The 19,029-nt window shown below is 50.7% G+C and overlaps 1 long non-coding RNA gene across 2 annotated transcripts; it reads right to left on the reverse strand.

Annotated features, from left to right (window-relative positions):
* Positions 1–2,439: 2,439 nt before the first annotated feature.
* LOC125613323 lies at positions 2,440–15,999 on the reverse strand. 2 transcript variants are annotated; one of them, XR_007343853.1, is made up of 4 exons: positions 15,936–15,999; positions 13,087–13,913; positions 7,553–7,788; positions 2,440–2,807 (listed from the first exon to the last, which is right to left on the reverse strand). It is a non-coding gene; the product is annotated as an uncharacterized LOC125613323 (long non-coding RNA). The 2 variants fall into 2 exon arrangements; XR_007343852.1 differs by having other exon boundaries at positions 2,440–7,788.
* Between the last annotated feature and the right edge of the window lie 3,030 nt (positions 16,000–19,029).

Here is a 19,029-nt window from a genome sequence, read left to right on the forward strand (position 1 = left end):
GACTGTGAGTTAATCTTTTGGGGCCAGCAGCAGTCTTAATAGAAATGGAATCCAGCCCTCAAACCCCAGGGCTGGGCTCTCCTCACCTTTGTGAAATGGAGGAATAAGGGCGTGAAGAGGGGCTTTGGCTCTTTGGCTCGGGCTCAAACCAGTCCCATGCATCCGTGGCGGGGGGGGGGAGGCTGGGGCTTCGCTCGCTCTGGTTCTCATTTCCTCCTGGCCTCTCCGTGGCCTCGGCAAGGCTTGGCGTAAGCGTGTGCGGAGGAGGAGGACTGGTGGGACTGTTTGTGTGCACAGCAATGCCAGGCATGGGCAACCGACATCACCCCAAAGATGGCCCTTGTGCCACCCCCTTGGTGGCACTGCCCCTGCTGCTTCAGTTGCTGCTGCTTTGAATGTGGTCTAAGTGTGCCCCAAGGGTCCTTTGTGACTACAGTCTTGGTCCCCAAGGCAGTGCTACTGGGTGGTGATGGAATCCCTGGAAACTGTGGGAGGTCCTTAGGTCACTGAGGGAGTGCACTCAAAAGGGATTGTGTGACACCAGAGTATCCACCGCCCACACTCACTTCCTATTTGGTGATGTGAGCTCTTCCACACATACCGGTGCCCACCATGATGTGCTAATGCCCACTGCCCTCACCAGGGGCCGAAACAATGGGGACTGCCTGGTGGTGGACTTTAAATCTCCCAAACTGTGAATTAATGTGTCGTTCTTTCTTCATAAGTTAAATGGCCTTCATAAGTTAATCTTGTAGTAATGCAGTTAGTTGACTAATACAATTACACAAACCGCACACAAGTCCATGCCTCAACAAAAGGCAAAATCTGGAGTCCTGCAGTGTCCTGTGGTAGACATAGCATGGCTTGGGGAACAAATCCAGCATCCTTTGCCTCCTCTTGGCAAGGTCCTTAGCCACTATGAGCCTCAGGATCCTCATCCTTCAACTGGGAAAAATTAAGCCTATTTTGAGGATGATGGGGGTTGAGGGGGAGAGTGTGACATGGGCAGGACAAAGTCATAAGCAGGTCATCGCAATATATGGCAAATGCAATAATAAAGATAATCTGGAGCATTATGGGAATACAGAGGTCACTTGTCCATTCTGGGGAGGAGGTGAGGGGTTTCAGGGAAGGGAGGAAATGATTCATGAGCTGATTCTCAAAGGTTGAATAGGAGTTAGGACTAGAAAAAAAGGACCAGAAAGAGCAATCCAGAAAGAAAAGACCAAATGAGAAAAATCATTGTCAATTTAGCTTCCGTGTGCTCCCAGGCTGCTGAAAAGCCCCATTCCAGCTAAGCCAGCTCTGACTATCTGAAAATCCATTTTCACAGTTATCCTATGAATTCTGTCACTGGTCCTCGCCCACTCACAGAACATGCCTTATGGGTGGGTCCAGGCCTATCTGACATTGCTTGTGCATCTGAGGATGGAGCCCCACACCATGCTGGCTTCCTTCCTTCGTTCTAAGAGACAGGGGTCAAAGCCCTAAAAATACCAAAGAGACCCATTTGGTAAATGAATGATGTTGGAATTGGAGCTTAATTTCAGGGCAGGAGGCTTGCTCAGGGTGCAGAGTCTCACTCAAGGCAGAGCGTCTAGCTAAGAACAGAGGAGCCTGCTCAGAGAGAAGGGTCTCGCATAGGGCATAGCTCAGGATGCAGGGTCTAGCTCAGAGTGGAGGGTCGAGATCAAAGAAGAGGCTCTGGCCCAGCTCTGGCTCCCAGGGCCCATCAAAACTACAATCTGAAGTCCTGACCGTGAGCAGGGTTCATGGCCTTTTCAAATCAATGGCCCAGAGGGAAGAAGATGATGTGGCTCACCCAATCCTCAGGTTTGGAACCCCAGCTGAGCTGTGGGGAAGTCCCAGGCAGCTCCCTTCCAGGGAGCAGAGGTGGAGAAGCCATGTCTCAATCAACACATGCCAAGCATCTGAAAGTGTACCTGGTCACCAGCAGGGGCTTTACCAGTGATGTGATCCTTATCACCTCCTGGAAGTGGCCAGGCAAAACAACGAAATCTGAAGGCCACCCAAAACAGTGACCAGCCCTCATTTGTCCCCATACCTGCCTGCTATAGCCTGAAATTCACTATGGTTAGTCCCTTAGGATGACACAAATTAGCTAGCTCTGTGCTTCCTCCCCTAGACAGAGGACATAAGAGTACTTCATTCACAGCATGAGGATGTTTGGGTCAATGACAGAACACATACACAATGGTGGTTCCATTAGATTCTGTCACTAAGTGACGTCGTAGCCATCTTAGTTTGCATAGGCACACCCCATGATGTTCACACAATGACAAAATGGGCTGACATCACATTTCTCGGAAAGTGTCCCCATCACTAAGAGACGTGTGTCTTAACTTCTATGACAATTAAATGAGCAGATCAATATAAACACATGTGGAACAGTGTTTGGAATGCAGCACTCCATACATCTTTGTTAAGATTATTTTTATTCATTATTCCAGGTACTCAGTACACCTGAATAGCCAAGAAAGGGGAAGAAAGGGACATGCATGGTAGCTCAGAGGGAGCACTAAGGTTGGCTTACATACCATGTACAGAAAAAGCACACTGTGAAATATCACTCTGTTGAAAGACAAATTTTGTCCTCACCTCCCACAGTTCATGCCTCAGTTCCGACTTGCTTGTAACTGGAATCAACTGCTCCTTTTTGCCTCCCCTGAGAGATGCTGGAAGCCACACGATGAAAGGGCTCTGTGCTTGGTGCCAGGAGGCTTCCGTTTGAGTCCCTTTCCTGCCGGCTTCTCCAACTCTGCCCTTCCCAGGGTCTTGGTGGTCTCCTGTGCAAAGTGACAATGGGTGGCTGTGGCCACAATGATACTTAAACACTTACACACTGCAATTCACCTTCCGAATCTCTCAGTAATGTTTCCTAATTAATCACCTTGTGTACTGCATTCTAAATTAATTGAATTAAAAGTAATTAAATCCAGGAAATTGAAATTAGTCTAATTAGATTACAGGCACATTCAGAGACCGTGGTGAGGGGTGCCATGTAAATTGGCCAATTTCAGAGGAGAAGAGATAAACTTAGATTATAGACAGGATGTTAAGAGGGGGAGACAGCCGTACAAAGAATAAGTCAAGGTAGGAGCGGTGAGGTCATTGAGGAAATGATAATCACCACTTTTATCAGGGCTTGTTTGTGCCAACTCAACTATTTGTCCCCACAAAACCACTCAGAAGCGAGTGCTGCTGTTATCCCTGCTTGACAGATGGGAAAACAGAGACTATGACACGTGGAGAATTGTGGTAGAAATTCACACGGTTGGACCCCAGAGGCTGCCCCCAGCCCTCTCCAGCCAACCTTCCAGAGCTTTATGTAGGGTTGACTGCATGCACTGAGCAGGGGAAGAGCCAGATGGTGACTGCCCCATGCCACCCAGTTCAGGCTAGCACAACTTGAGGCTGTGGTTCTCTGTTTTTATCTTCCTGGGATGCCCACAATAGATAATGTCCACATACACAGTACATTCAGGGTGGCCCAAGCCAGACACAGCCTGGACCTGTGAGGTATTTGAGATATCATCCTATTTCAAACTAACAATGAGCTTGCTGCAGTTGCATAGAAGCTGGCGCAAGATATAAGGCTCCCCGGTCAGAGCAGAGGTGTTCATCTGGCAGAAGATACAAGGCTCCCGGGTCAGAGACAAAGGAGTTCATTGCTCATAGAAGTAGCAAGGCCAGAGTAGCAGCATTTTCTTGTATTGGTTCCCTAAGCCCCAAATTTCATAAGACAACACAATCAGGGCCAGATGACACCTGCACAGGAGGTTGCATCACAGGAGAGAGACCCCCCCCCCAAGTAGGGAAGGTAAATCTTTTCAAATGAACACTAAGCTTGCCTGCCCTTGGCTCTGATGAGAGACACTATCTGCCAAGGTTGTTTGTAATACAACATCCTTGAAAAGATCATCTGGAACAAAGGCTGTCCATGCCTCTGCTCCAAAAACATGCAGAAATTCAAAAGACCCATGCAGAATTGTCTCCCAACAATATCCACTCCTCGTTTCTACAGTCTTAGCTTCTGGCAAAGTCTCCCTTTGAGTAATTCTACTTGATAAGCCACTCTAATTTGACCAAAAGAGGGTGGGACCAAACCTGTTCAGTTATTCTCCTCCAGCATTTAATTAAGGCCACGGCCAACAGGACTCCAGCCACACCCTCAGAGCGTCATAGGCCCAGTCATCTAAATGGAAGGCACATGCACTCAGGGTCTATCTTAAAGGAGCAAAGTAGAGTCCTCCTTCTGTCACTGGACTCACTTTTCCACTTGGACCCAGACAGGGATCCAAGCAGAGAAGTAGGGATTGCACAGGCTCCACGTTGGCCTGCAAGGAAAAAGACTCGGGACATTCCATCAACTGTGACAGTACTGACCAGTGAGTCCAGGCTGACATGACTGCCTTCTAGGACCTAGGGCCAAATGGGGACAAATTCAAAGTCCCCTTTCTTGTAGGAGGACTCCCATTATAGAGAAAACGGTCCACAGAGTACACAGCAATAGTTGCCCCTGTGGGAAGCTCCCGGGGTAACTATGATCACCTTCCAGGGCTGCTTGCTTAAGCACTTGCAGGTCTCTTGGGATGACTTCTAAGGATCAGGCCAGGAGACAAGTTAATGTCTGGCTTCCACAAAAGAAGTGGAGTCCCAGGGGTACACATGGTGACCCTAAAAAGAAGGTTATTATTTAGAATTATTGGGGACCCCCAAGTGGGAGCCACATCAGTGGGGGGCATAGGTTGGCTGCCTTCAGTGGAGCCTCTCAGGGGTGGCCGGACGAGCTGTCAGAGTTTCAGCTGGCATAGCATGGAGTGCAGCCCTAATTTCTGGAGCCTCCCCCAGGGTGTCCATCCAACCAGTTCTGACAGTCCACACCCCTTGTCAGGTGACACTCACCCACCTCAAGGAGTGATTGGGTAAAGACACTAAGAATAGGGGTGGGGCAGATGTCCAGACACCTGTTAACAGGTGCCTTGCTTGGGAAGTGCAGGACAAGGGACAAGGGAAATGGGGACCAAATCACCATCAGAGCCAGCTGCAGGGGACGGATAGGCGCAGCAGCCAGTTAATGGAAGGCACTCGAAGGTCTGGGAGAACCATACTAGGGAAGTGTCTTCTGTGATGAAGTCTCCAAGAATGGTTCAGAAAGAAAAATCTCATTCATGTTCCACCATCCCAGACCTCTAAGGACAAGTGAAGGTCTGAGGTTTCCCTGCCCGGGGTGCCAGGGCTGTTGCCCACCATATCAGCCCAGCAGATACCAATGTCACCCTCTTTCCAATAATCTCCTGCTCATATTCCTGCCCAGATGTAAGAGAGTCAAGAGCACTATCATAAAACATGCAGAGACACATTATATCCCCAACTTTGGCTCAAGTGGACCCCTGGAAGGGGTCCAGGTCTACTCATCCAGTGGTCACTATGCGAAGGCCAGAGATCATATAAATCCATAAACAGAATCCAGGTGGCCGAGTCTGAGCTAAGTTGACTCTGCCAGGCCTCCATTTGGAGGAGGAAAGAAAGCCACATCATTCCTAGGAAGGATCGGGTAGAATCTGAATTCTGAGTGAAGCACAGTCAAAGGCCAGGAAGAAAGGAAGGAAGAGGTGGAAACAGAAAGGAATGACCCAGCTGTGGCATAAACATCTGCCACAAGCTAATCTCCCTCGCGCTCATCTAAAATATCTGATTCAGTTACTTCTCAGCTTCCCAAAACAGTAGGCGCCAACTTACTTCCTGAACCCAAGGGTGATCTCAACAGCATAAAGACAAGTCTGCCCTACAGATGAAATTCTGTACCTCTGTCAAGAGAGGAACCACTGGGGATTTTGAAATGACAATTTTTTCCATCTTCCACCCATCACAGGATCAATCCCCTACCTGTCCCTTCTCTGGGGCAGGGGACATCCCGGCAGCATGTTGCACATTCAAAACAGCTCTACAAAGGCTGCGAACAGCACAGGCCAGCTTCCCAAATAGCGGTTTATGTTTGATGCCGAGGTGCATATGAGATAGGTATGCACTAACCTTCAAGGAAGCCGCCATGATGTTGATTTTTACAACTGAGTTGTTGACCAAAAGAAGGCAGCCGAAATAAGCGAGGCTTTCCTCCTGGGCCATCACTTGAGCTGCTCAAGTTGCAAATAAACAGCAGCGTCACAGGGAATCTTGCTGAATGTGTCAACATTTGCTGCTCCTGTTGCCCTACGTGGACAAAGAGAACCTATCTCCCCTGCCTCGTGTCCCCCTACATGCTGAGCACTGGTGGTTAGGGCAAGGGGCCTCAGTTTGTAACAAAGCCAGCCGAGTTGGCTCTTTGAGGATGCCAAAGAGCCATTACCGGGAGCAGGATGGAGCAGATGGGGGAAACGGCACCACCCATAGTGTGCCCCATCTCCATTAGCTCCTCACCAACAATTAGCCTGACCTTTTCCTGGGAAATTATACTGACTGCAACTTCCACTGCTGCTCAGCCTAATATGCCTCACTGCTGGGGGGAAACCAAGTCCTGAAGAGGAATAAAAGCAGCTGCTTTCTTTCGACCATCAAAGGCAGAACTGGATGCTGCGTGGTGATTTTCAAGGCAATTCAAAATTAACTTCAAATTAGCAAGTGCTGACTCTCTCCCTGCCTCACTCTCATGTTCTCTCTGTGCCTTTCACCTGACTTTGTTCACAAAGCAGAACGGTTCTCAGCCTCCCCATGCTCCACTTTGAAGCCAGCCCATGTTTTTCCACTTCACCCCGGCATCCCTCTGGGCAGTGGCTCCCGCCTCCTCCAGAGGCATCAATGAGAAGGTCACACACCAACTGTGTGCTTTTTCCAAGAAGCAGTTCCAAGGTGCCAACGTGTTTCCCAGCCAAGAGACACCGGCTCTGGTGTGTGTTTTGCTGGAGATAATCACACATCAGCCAGGTAGGGCGCTGACGGGGCACAGCAAGGCATTCCTGCGTGCTCCCCAGCTGGGGAGGGAAATGGTGGGGAGACAAGAAGGACAGAGAAACAGAGGCTGCTGAAGACATGGATGAGATGGCCCATTATTCCGCTGCTGCTCGTTTAAAGCCCGCAGTTTCGCTGGGATCCATTCCAAGTCCGTCATCTGCAGGAAGACTGTTCTCACCTCCGGGGCTCCATGGAGCCCACTGCTTCCTGTCTGGGAATTCTGCCCTCAACGCCCACCCAGGCCCTTGGTTCAAGGCATCCCAGGCCTGCTGTCTCTTTGTCAGGAGCTCGAATAAATAAGCCCCCCTAGCACAGAAACTGAGGCAGCATGGGATCCCCATGGCCGTGGTCCCCAGGCCCCCTTTCCTCTGCACTATCTCCCTTCTTAGATGTCAGTCCCTGACAAAAAGGGACCTTACCACATCCCAGTGGCTCCAAAGCCGCACCCAAGTCCTTCTGGCCACAGCCAGAACCCAATAAGTACTTGTAAATTGGATGATGGTTTCCTTCAAACAGTGTTGGAACTTGTTTTTCTCTTTTAATGACCCAAGAAAACACACATGTTAAAAATATTTCCAACCTCATCTTTGTTTCTGCTCGCCCCAGGCCGGTAGACCCGTAACCAGATTTCCCTCATTGTTCCACCAAGGGCTGGGCAGTTTCCGGTGCAATGATAGATTCAGTGGTGGAGGGCTTTTCTTTTCCACTAGGTGACTGTTTCACTGGCAGGAGCAAAGCCGAGTTATGTCTCCTGATTCCGTCTATGCAGTGTCCACTTGGGATGTGCCATAGCCATCTCCAGACGACCCTGGAATCCTGAAAATAGACCAAAGGACATAGCCTGCTGTCAGACTGTGATGCGCAGAGGGAGGTTTGGCCCCAGGCTGCAAGAGGGAGCCTGGTCTTTGACACCAGGTTGGACCAGGGTCTCCATAACAGTTGAACTGGAATAGTCAGGGGAGGCCTGACTAGGAAAGTGATGGGAGAGCTGAGGCTTGAATGACAAGGAGGGCCCAGCAGGCTCTGTGGAAGGTCATTCCAGGCAGAGGGAAGAGCTACAGCAAGGGTTCTGGGGCGAGGATGAGCCTGACATGTTCAAGGCATCAAGAGAGAGCTGGTATGGCAAGTCAGGAAAAATATGGAGATTGAGATGGAGCCAATAAAATCATTCATGGTAAGAAGTTAGGTCTTTGTGTTAAGTACAGCAGAAGTGATTCAAGAGCTTTGCTCAGAAGAATGATATTTGAGGCCGTTCTAGCTGTGGTGTGAACAGTAATGGATGGCAGGACATCCAGGTCGGAGAGAGTCAGGGAGCCGTGACAGGTGGCCAGGGAAGACTGATGAGCTGGACGAAAGTGATAGGGGTGGAGTAAAGTCGACAGATTCAGGGTGTATTTTGGTGGGAGAGCCAATAAATCCCACTGATGGATCCTAATTTAGGAAGGGGAGAAAAGGAAAGGATCAAGAATGACACCAACGATTTTGTCCAGAGCCGTGGGGTTGGATGTGGGTGCCATTCACTGTGATGGGAAGGCGTGGGAGGACCAGGGTTCCGCACAAAGCATCCAGCTCGGTGTAGGTGGTCAATGGGTGGCAACCATGGCGGCCCTTCTTATTATTATCATTCCTGAAGTGGACACTTCTCCTCCTCAGAGCCAACGCACCAACCTCCAGCTGACGGTTTGGAAGACTCTGCTTCTCTCACTAGAAACTGCCTTAGGCTGCAGCAAACTGCCCATTCCAAGGTCGCACTCCTCCTGAGGGGGCCACGGCCAATGAATGGCCGACCTTCCTACCTCATCTGGAGACGCTCTGGAGGGCCATCCTAGCTCCGGAGCTCCCAGAGCACCAGCCTGAGCCTTGGCTGTTGCCTGGTCCCTCGGGTGGACCTGCCTCCTCCCCTCCCCACAGGTGTGTCTCCCATGAGTACCCCAGCTTCTCACACCCCCACCCTGTCTAAGTCTGATTCCAGAGAGCCTAACCTAAATATCACGATGATCATCATCCTCAAGGACAGATCATGTCTAGAATCTCATCCCATCCAAAAGTTAATTCTGAAGAATTTGGAAAGTGCCTCCCTCCTGGAATTGCCTAACTCCCCAAACTCTCACCCGCTCAGCACAGATTCCTTAGAAATGGCCTCCTGGCCTGGGTTCGCTGGAAGTGGCGTCTCTGTTTTCTAGGAATCTGTCTGCAGAAGCACTTCTCTATAGCGCCTGGATTTGTGTCTAATATTTACGTCCATGTATCACAGAATGCACTGTCTGCCTGTAGCTGGGCAGATGCAGGGTCACTACACATGGGGTGGGGAATGAGCGTGTGGGCTGTCGCCTGTATGCATGCATCTGGTCAAGAGGACATTCGGGACTAAACTCCAGTCTCTATTCCCCTGCCCAGCAGGACATCCTGGTGTATGTAGCACAGTGCCTTCCTCTGATCACCAAACATTCTCCCTGACACAGGTCACTTCTGCCCAGAGGGGCACTTTTTTCTTGCTCAAAGGCTCTCAGTGAGAGGAAGCAGGCTGAGCTGGTGATTAACCCTTGCCGTCGCGCTCCGGGGGGCCCTTCACTCCTTCACTCTGTGGCACTGCAGGGGGTTGCTGCCAACCACACTGCCAGCTACTCACCTCCTGGCTCCCTCCTCATAATGCTGGGAGGACCACAGGAGGAAGGAGGAGAAGGAGGGGCTGCATCCAAACTGTTTGCTTCCTATTCCTGGCAGCATCGCCCGCCAGCCTTCTTCTCACCAGCAGCCACGGTGGATTCCAATTCATCTCTCGTGTCACACACTCAGAACCAACCATGGCACATGCCCCTGAGAGACATCAGCAGCAGTCTGCCGGCGCCCCAGCCTACAAGTAGTAGCTCCAGCTCTGCACAGTTTTTTCTGTGAGCTTCCAACTTCTAGAAACCCCCATCTCTTTCTTTGTCCCTTGCTCTTAGGGTGAAGTTACTGTCTCTGTAACTTCTTTCCAGTCCTCAGTTCTCTATTTTAAAACCTCTTTGTTAAAATAATGGGTTCTGTTGTTCTGACTGGCCGCTGTGGATGGCATAAGGCTTCACCCCCTAACTTTCCCCAGGCAGAGATTCCTGCTGTTTTAGGTATTCATTTGTTCATTTAACAAACACATTCCCACTAAGATTCCTACAGACAGAAGGAGGTTTTGATTACACTCACACATTAATGTTTGTACATATCAGGAGGTGTAATAGGACATAACTGGGAGAACATGTGACTCTGATTGACACTGGGAATGGGGAAGCAGAGGTATTAGACAGGAAAGAGCGTTTTCCACATAGCCATCGGAAGTTTTTACAATGAGCCATTTATTAGTCTTACATTTTGAAAAGCTGAATCAAAGTCGGGTGTTACATACCAACTGTGAGCCACGCTGAGGGGCGGCCTCAGACACAGAGGCTTCACCCTCAGCAAACCCCTCGCTGCTCAGCCCAGGAGATGCTGCAAACCGGCAGTGCCCATACCTGGGTTTCTACTTCTCCTTGTCCACAGATTCAGAAGAACATTCATGAAAGACTAGAAATGGAGGGTGGAAATCTAGACAGTGGTAGGAGCCCCCAGACAATACCGCTAACCTAAACTAAATGAGTGCTCAACAGAATATTAAGGTGGGAGGTAACCTTTGTGCTGAAGGATCTTAAATGTCCCCAAAGTCTCGTGTATTGAAGGCTTGGCCACAGCCTATGGTGCTGCTGGATGGTGGTGGAACCTGGAGGAGATGGGACCTCGTTGGAGGAAGATGGTCGCTGGGGGCATGTCCTTGAAAGGATATGGGGACACCAAGGTGCGTGTGCTCACCCTCTTTCTCCCTATCTCTTTATCTCTTCATCTCTATATATTTGTGTTTCCTGGACTCCGTGAGGTAAACAGGCCTCCTCTACCAAGTGCTCGGGCCATGATGTCCTATGTGCCACAAGCCCAACACAGCAGGGCCGACTGAAACCTCTAAAACCATAAGTCAAAGGAAATCTCTTCTCCTTTTGAGTTGATTCCCTCAGGTGTTTTGTTACAGTGGCGGAAAGCGAAAACACTTTGCAAGGTCGTGCATCAGAAGTGCAAATGTAGAAGTGAAGAAGAGTGAGAGAGGGAAGTGGGAAAGATAAAAAGACACATTTTAGTTGCACCCCTGGACACAACCCCCAAATTGTTGCTACCATCCATGGTGCAGTAACCACACAGTCTGAGCAGAACTCAGTTTTAGGGGAGGTCCTGAGCAGAACCCCAGTTTTAGGGGAGGTCCCGACTGTTCTAAGCCACCTGGGGCAATCCTAACTGCCCCCCGCCCTGACCATGGGGATTGGCATGGGTAACTTAGAATATGGCAGTCAGCTTAAAATCCTAGACATTTGCTTGATGATTGCTAATGATACTCTCTTTCCAGGAGTGATGGTCAAAATATTTTATAACTTATCCAGGCCAGGCTCTGATTCACAGGAGAACAAACCTATGAATCAGAATAGGCCTGGCTCTAAACAATCCCTTTGGTAATATGCTTAATGCCTGAAGTAGCTCTGCTTCTCTCTCCATGGCTGTGAAGCATATGATTGGAGATGTCACTGGCAGCCTTTTTGTAATTATGAGGCAAGCCACCCTAAAGATTAAAAGGATTCCCAGAGAAAGTCTAAATCAAGAGAACTGTAGAGCCAGAGTCCTTGGTCAGACTGTGCCAAATCCCATACTCCTTTATTGTTGAATCTTTGAAGTTTCTGCACTTTGTGATTGATGTGTTTTTCACCCTCTCAATTATCTTCTTACTTCACACATGGTTAAGCGGAGGTCCAGAGCAGAGAAGGGCCCTGTCTAAATGCTTACAGCACCAGGACCTCGATCTTTTGTCTGTCCGACCAGTGCTCTTCTAATAAGCCATAAAACCTCTTCTACCACATTGTCTGCAGCCACAGGGACTCACTGAGTGCTTGTTGGATGAGTTAATTACTGAAGGAGAATAGGATCAGAGGGAAGTTCTGGCAGGGCCAGAGGATAAGCAAGGGTTTGGAGTGAGGGAGAGATGACACAAAAGGGGACAATGAGAAGAAATGCCCAAGAGCTTATTCTATTTCAGTCACATGAACATATTTGTACTACAAAAAGCTTCATTAAACCCCAGGCTTTCTGAGGATAAATCTCCGCTTGCCACTGGGTCCAGGAACAATAAATACCCCAAACACAGAAAGCTTTTTGAAGTTCATTACAAAAATGACTGAACGGGCTCCATGAAGATCTCAGAGTGCCAGATCTAATGGGCCTCGAGATTGGTGGGTCGAGGAGTGGATGGCAGTCTCAGGCCCGGGGCCATCACGCTCCTTAGGACCAGAGGATGGGACAGACTGTCACCGTGCAGGGAGCAAACACTGTCTCGCTAAACTTGTGAATTCACAGGCATGTAAGGAGCCCAGGGCTCATTCCTGGGTTGAGAGAGTGGGATGTGCTGGCTGAGAGCCCTGAGTTCAAATCTGCACCTGCCCTGGAAGCTTCCTGGTTCTGGGCTAGGTTTGTTCTTCAAGGAAACTCAGTTTTCCTCGTAGGTAAAAATGGAAATAATTCAGGGCCGCTGTGCTTTATCTTCGGACCAGATGTTTCAAAAGTCAGAAATGTTAGATTTTAGAAAAGTTACCTGGTGCATGACCCAACACCCAGTGGGTTCTGGGGGGGCACCCTGCAAACAAACACGTTGATCTTTCTGTAGGGAAGCATTCTGATATTTACAGTCCATGGGATGATGAAGACCAAATATAACCTCACCTCAGTTCTGTCCTCAAAAATCTTTTGGTTGTCAGAGCTTTGCAGATTTGAGGAATTGGGGGTGAGGGACTCAGCTTATTTTGAGGACCGGAAACAGGTGGGTTTGGCTGTCAGGAGAATTGAATGAGAGGAAGCATGTGCAGGAGTCACTTGATGTGTTACTAGTGTGATTTTTCTTCTGTTCCTTCAGGAGAATGTCCCAACCAGGCTCCAGGGGGGCTTCCCTTCCCTACCCTGAGGAAGGCCATCCTTTCCTGGCCCATTCTGGGGCTGCAAAGAGGCCTGTTTCCCCTCTAAGGTCAAGGTGCTACCAACCACCCACTCTTCCCAGCCAAAGCCCTCTCCACTCACCTCAGGGCTGGTGCAAGGGCCACGGTGAGGTCCATGTGGGGCGTCCTCAACTGGTGGTGGCCAACCCCTCCGTTTCTCCACCTACTTTCTTAATGGACAGCAGGGGTTTACCCTCAGCCCTAATAAGCCATAAAACCTGCAGGTTTCTCCACAGGAAGTAAGGCAGGTGCACAGGGACCAGCAGTAGAGTCAGGCAGCTAGGTCAAGGGCAAGGTCACCAGGACTGGCCTTTTATGGGATTGTGCAGAAGTCAGATACAGGGCCAGACGAGGGTGAGAAGCTCAGGCAGCCAGGGCATAAAACTGAAGGAAGCCTGGGTGCCTGCCTCACCTTACCCTCATCCTGGTTGCTCAGGTGTGTGGACACAAGGCTAAGGCCAGCCAACCGAACCAAAATAAAGAAGGCCGGAAAAGAGAAAACTGGCAGAAGGGGCCTATGCTATCCTCTACTGTTGCCTAACAAACTAGTGGTCCAAAACAATGGCAGTCACTTTTGATCCCCCACAGGTCCTGACTCAGGGTCTCTCATGGGGTGGAAGCTAGGTTGTTGGCCAAGATGGCAGACCCTGAGGGCTTGACCTTGGGGGTAGAGAATGGAAAGTCCATTTCCAGAGTGGCTCCTTCTCATAGCTGGCAGGTTGGTTCTGGCTGTCAGCTAGAGGCCTCAGTTCCTCTTCGTGCACTGCTTGAGTGTCCTCCTGACATGGTGGCTGATGTCTCCCTGGGCAAGTCGTCCAAGAGACTAACATGAACACAGCTGTTGAGCAATCTCAGCAGTCACAGCTGCACCATCTCCACAGAGTCTGTTGGTCACAAAGGTTGAATTCACTGTGGGAGGGAACAACAAAGGGAATGCGTACCCTGAGGCGGGCTCACTGGGGACATCTCAGACACTTGGAATCATGGTCTTCTGGCCCCTAGTAACTTACATTCCTTCAACATTACAATTACCACACTCCTGAGGCTTCCAAAGCTCCCAAGATGGCTCCCAACCATATACGCTGCAGGTTCAGGGTCTCATCATCCAAATCACATCTGGGGGTAGCAATGGGCCTGCGGTGCCTTGAGGATAGTTTCTCTCAAACTGAGGACTCCCAGCTTAAGAGGCAAATCACCTGCACCCCACACACCCAGCTTCCATGGTGGGATAGGAATTGATGGTGGGATAGTTGTTCTGGATTCCCTCTCCTTGCTCAAAAAGGGGGGAAACAGGAGGTCTGCAGGAGTCCTGGTCCACAGCAATTCTGAAATCCAGAAGAGCTGATGTCCACAGTTCCTTGGTTAGAATCCAGTCCCACTATTTCCCAGTAATGATACTCCAACACTGCCTGAAACTCCACGCCTGGTCACCAGTTCATTAGGAGCATGCTCTGGGTTCCAGGTTACAAGTGGCAGCACCGCTGAACTTTTTATGATAGCATACTAAAGAACCTTTGTCCTCCATTTTCCAATAACATGTCCTCACTTTCTTTTCTGTTCTTACTGATGTTTAAGGAGGTCATCAGAGTCTCTTGAACTCCCTGCTATGGTTTAGATGTGGTGTCCTCCAAAAGCTCACATGTGAGACAATGCAAGAAGGTTTCATCCTTAACCTAATCAGTGTATTGACCCCCTGATGGGATTAACTGGGTGGTAACTGGAGGCAGGTGAGGTGTGGCTGGAGGAAGTGGTTCACTGGTGGCATCGCTTTGGGGTATATACTTGTCTCTGACAATGGGAGACCTTCTCTGCTTCCTGATCAACATGTGAGCTGTTTCCCTCTGCCATGATATTCTGCCTCACCTCGAGCCCTGAGGAAGGGAGCCTGCTCTCTATGGATTTAGACCTCTGAAACCGTGGGCTCCTAAATAAACCTTTCTTCCTCTATAATTGTTCTGCTCAGGTCTTTAAGTCACAGCAGCAAAAAACAGCTGACTAAAACACTCCCTTTAAGTTTTCAAATGCCTTTCCCTCCAGCTCTGCCCATGTCCAGTCCCAAAGCCACCCCCACATTTGTCATGGTAGCACCCCACTTCCAGGCACCTGGATCTGCACTAGTTGTCTATTTGGTGTAACAAATACCCCAAACCTACTGCTGGAAGCAGCAGTCATCACATATTGGCTCTTGAGTCCCAGGGTCAGGAGGTGGAGTGGCTTGGCTGGGTGGCTCTGGCCCAATACCTCCAGCTGCAGCCATCTGAGGGCTTGACACAGCTGGAGGATACTCTTCAAGGTGGCTCAGTCACATGGCTGTGGGTGGGAACCAGCTAAGGGTTCAGTTCCTCCTGGGGAGCCTTGTGGTAGGGCTGCCTGACTGTCCTCAGGACATGCCCCCATGAGACAGGGGACGTACAAATGCATGTAAACGGCAGTGGAGGTGAGCACAGTGAGGAAGGCGTGCTTTGGCTCATGTGGCTACAAAGAAGAGTTGGCCCATTTGGAGGATCACCAAGGGCTGCCCTGAGGAGGGGTGCCTGGGCTGAGCTCTGGGCTGAGCTCTCCCCGCCAGACATACAGAGGATAGAAGGGCAGTGCAGGAACAGGGGACCAAGGAAGGAAAGAGCACACAGTTCATTCTACAGTCTAAAGGAAGGCCAGTAAGGCTGGGGACAGAGTAACAAGGAGCCAGGGAAAGGATCAGACCTCAGGCTGGAGAAGCGAGAACCACCCGCTCAGGAGGAAGAGGTGCGCGGCCCAGCCCTTTGCATGTGTGTGATAACCGAAGCATCTCAACCCGGCTTCCTATGTTCTCACTTCAACCTTACACTCTGGGACGAGTGCCACCACCTGACAGCCAGCACCCTGGAACTCCCATGGTTAAGCCAATAGGTTCAGGTCACACTGAGACAGTGAGGCCAAGGTCAGACTTACCTCCTCACCACAGAGCCACCCAAGGCCTCCTCCTGGTGAGACAGCAGCCCCTTCCCACTTCCCCTTCCCCTTCCCCTTCCCCTTCCCCTTCCCCTCTGGCGCATGCGCAGTGGCGCTTCCCCAGCCCTCATGTGAAGAGCTCCCCTCTCCCGCCTCCTGTCGCTCTGGGCCCACGCTGGCCCCAGCACCCTGTCTCCACCCAGCACCCAGGGACCCCCTTTCCTTCGGGTGACAGCAGGTAAGGCCAGCTCCTGAGTATGTCTGCTGGCGTCCTCCACCCCACTCCACAGGAGCTCCCAGTTGTTCCCAGGGCTTTCTGGAAACCCAGATTGGGCAATCGTCAAAGCACATGCAAGCAGAATGGCGCTGTTTGAATGGCTTCTGAGGCGGTTATCTCCAAGCAGAGAAAGGCCAGCTCTCCTGCCCTGCCAGGCGCCTCAGCAAGTGCTCCCTTGAGCTCCCAGGGAGCCTTCCAAGCAGATAAGAGGCAACAGTAGACAGGATGGAAGGGCAGCCACGGCTTGGCTATCTGCCCTTCACTAGGCCTGTGGGCATCGTGAGCCAGAGCAAGAAGAGCCCACTATAATTTCCTTCCTTTAAAAACTACCAGCTTGCTCTTGGCATTGCCCTCCCTGCTCCTCTCAGCCAATGGCTGCTGAGAGGAGACAGCACTGAACTCCAGGTCCCACTACTGGGAGCACCCGCGGTTCTGATTTCTGACGATCCGATAGGTGAACACAGAGCTTTCCCACTCTGCTGCTTTCATTCGCACTTCCTATTAAAGTCGAGCATCCTGTCCTTGCCTGTGTGTTGATTACCCTTTTGCCAGTTGCGCTCCTCTCAATGGCTCCAGTCCTTCAGTTTCCCTTTGGAATCCTGATCTCTCCAGACACATCTGACCAGCTAAAGTGGAGCAGAACTCTCCTCTCCGTTGTTTGGAATGCTATACTTCTGTTCATGCGACCTCATGATTGGGTACTGACATGAAGAATTTACAGGTGGATGTCCCCAGCTACACTTCCCAGGAAATGGTGTAGCTATTGTCCCCAGCACTCTGTCTATGGGAGTGTCTAATGATGTGTCACAAAAATCTCGTGTTGGTGCGGCTAGTGGGTTAGTGGGGACCATTTTAAGTTTGGGGCCTCAGGGACTCTATCCCAATAGTGGGACCAGGACAACACAGCAGAAGGAACACAGAGAGCTTCTCAAACTTCAACCCTCACATGGGCACAGGGGCAGGGCAGCCTCAAAACCCCTCCAGAGAAAGTTCTTACACACTATGGGTCAAGACAAGCTTCAGCAGAGGCTGAGAAGTCTCTGTACTGAGCACGGAGGCCAACAAGACCCACCCAGACCTGACTTCTAAGCAGAGCCAAGACCAGGCTAGTGAGGCACTCAGGGTACAAAATTTAAGGAGTCACTCACTCTTGGTGGCTGACCTTGCTCTTGCACAGCCCGAGAGTGAGGGCCTCCTTAAACTTTATACCCAGGCATTTCTGCTTCCGGACTTCAGTCCAGAAGGCAGGAACTGAGTGGCCCAGAGCAGGAGGGACAGTCCCCTCCATCATGAGAATACAGGGTCACCCTCGCTCCTTAGCGAGGAGGAAGTGCTGACCAACTGGAAGCCACTCTACCCACTTTGTGGCTCTCTGGGGTTGAGAACTTTGTAGCTCTAAGTCCAATGTGCCAGTTCAGTACTTCTCCTTGCTCTGTGGCTGCCCTTGTAAAGTCCTGTGTCAGTCAACGGAAATGGTGTAGCTATTGCCAACAGAAAATGATGCAATACGGGGATTTATTTTTGTTAACCAAACAAACAAACAAAAATTCCATAGGAAGGCCTGGGGCAACTGGGTCTTGCCTGGGCCTCCAAGAATGTCTCTCTGAATACCCACAGAGCTGACCCATCAGGAGACACAGCAGGAAGGTGCAGAATCAGGAGGCCCATACCCTGTCCCTTAGCTGTGGGCCAGGGATCCAAATCCAGACCTCAGAGTCACAAAGCCATGTTGACTGTTCCACTCCACTCAGCAAGGCCGGAGCAGGGACCCCACTGAGGCAGGCGTGTCCCCCAGCTCCTGCCCACATAGCCACAGAAAGCCATGAAAAGTGACCTTCACTTCATTTCTGCATCCAAATCTCAGCCTGATGGAATCTAATAAGCAGAACTAAGTTCACTGTCAGAGCTCTGGCTGCAAGGCAGTCTGAGAAAGGTCATTTTTTATCTTCCCAAACTTATAGTGTGGGAAGGCTAGAGGGAGGTAAGAATGAGGTTGAGGGCCATCCCTGGTACCCGCCTCAGGTCCCAGCTAAAATGCCCCAGGTTGGGGAACTCAGAGTAAGGACCTGGCCTGCAGCATGGGAGAGCCTCACCGCTCCCCCCCCNCGCCTCACAGCGCTCGCTCTGTGTTCAGCAAGAGTTCACAGATCAGCAGGGTGTGCTGCTGACAGGCCTCTCCACCCAGCCCCTGAGTGCCTGCAGGAGAATTAAGCAGTCCAGGACAGGATGCCATAAGCCCCGCCTCCTCTCACCCTGGCCCAGGTTCCCAAATGGGAAAGACTAACCCTGCACATGGGTGAGAAATCTCAGGAATTTTCCTCCCTGGAAGTTTTAGTCCCACTTCTGCAGCTGTGTCTGGAATCATCCCTTGGTGACTTTGTCTGCCTAAGATCCTTGGCTCTGCTTGGCCCAAGTGCTTTTCCAGTATCTCCCACCCCAAGCTGTGGAAGTAAGTTAGCAGCTGCTCTAACCATTTGGTGGAGTATATGTGGCTCCCCAACTGTCAGCTGGAGCCCCAGCCCCTTTAGAGTCTAGATCCACATGACCAGAACCACTAACCCTTGCCTCGCGGGTGTCCCAGGCCTCCCTGAGACTTCCTGGTCACGGACTAAGGCCCCAGCATGCTCAGCCTCAGGCCCGCACCACACTGCACCTCGACACACACTGCGTGGATGGGTCACAAAGCCCAGCCTCTTCCCACCAGCGGCACAAACCAGCTACAGAAAGTATTAGAGGGACAGGAGAGTTATCCTGGGGTGGTTCTGAGCACACTGCCTGACAAGCTACCTACAGCCACCCTCTGGCTGTTCTTCTTCT

Source organism: Marmota marmota, unplaced genomic scaffold (genome assembly GCF_001458135.2).
Source record: "Marmota marmota marmota unplaced genomic scaffold, marMar, whole genome shotgun sequence".
NCBI classification, from domain to species: Eukaryota; Metazoa; Chordata; class Mammalia; order Rodentia; family Sciuridae; genus Marmota; species Marmota marmota.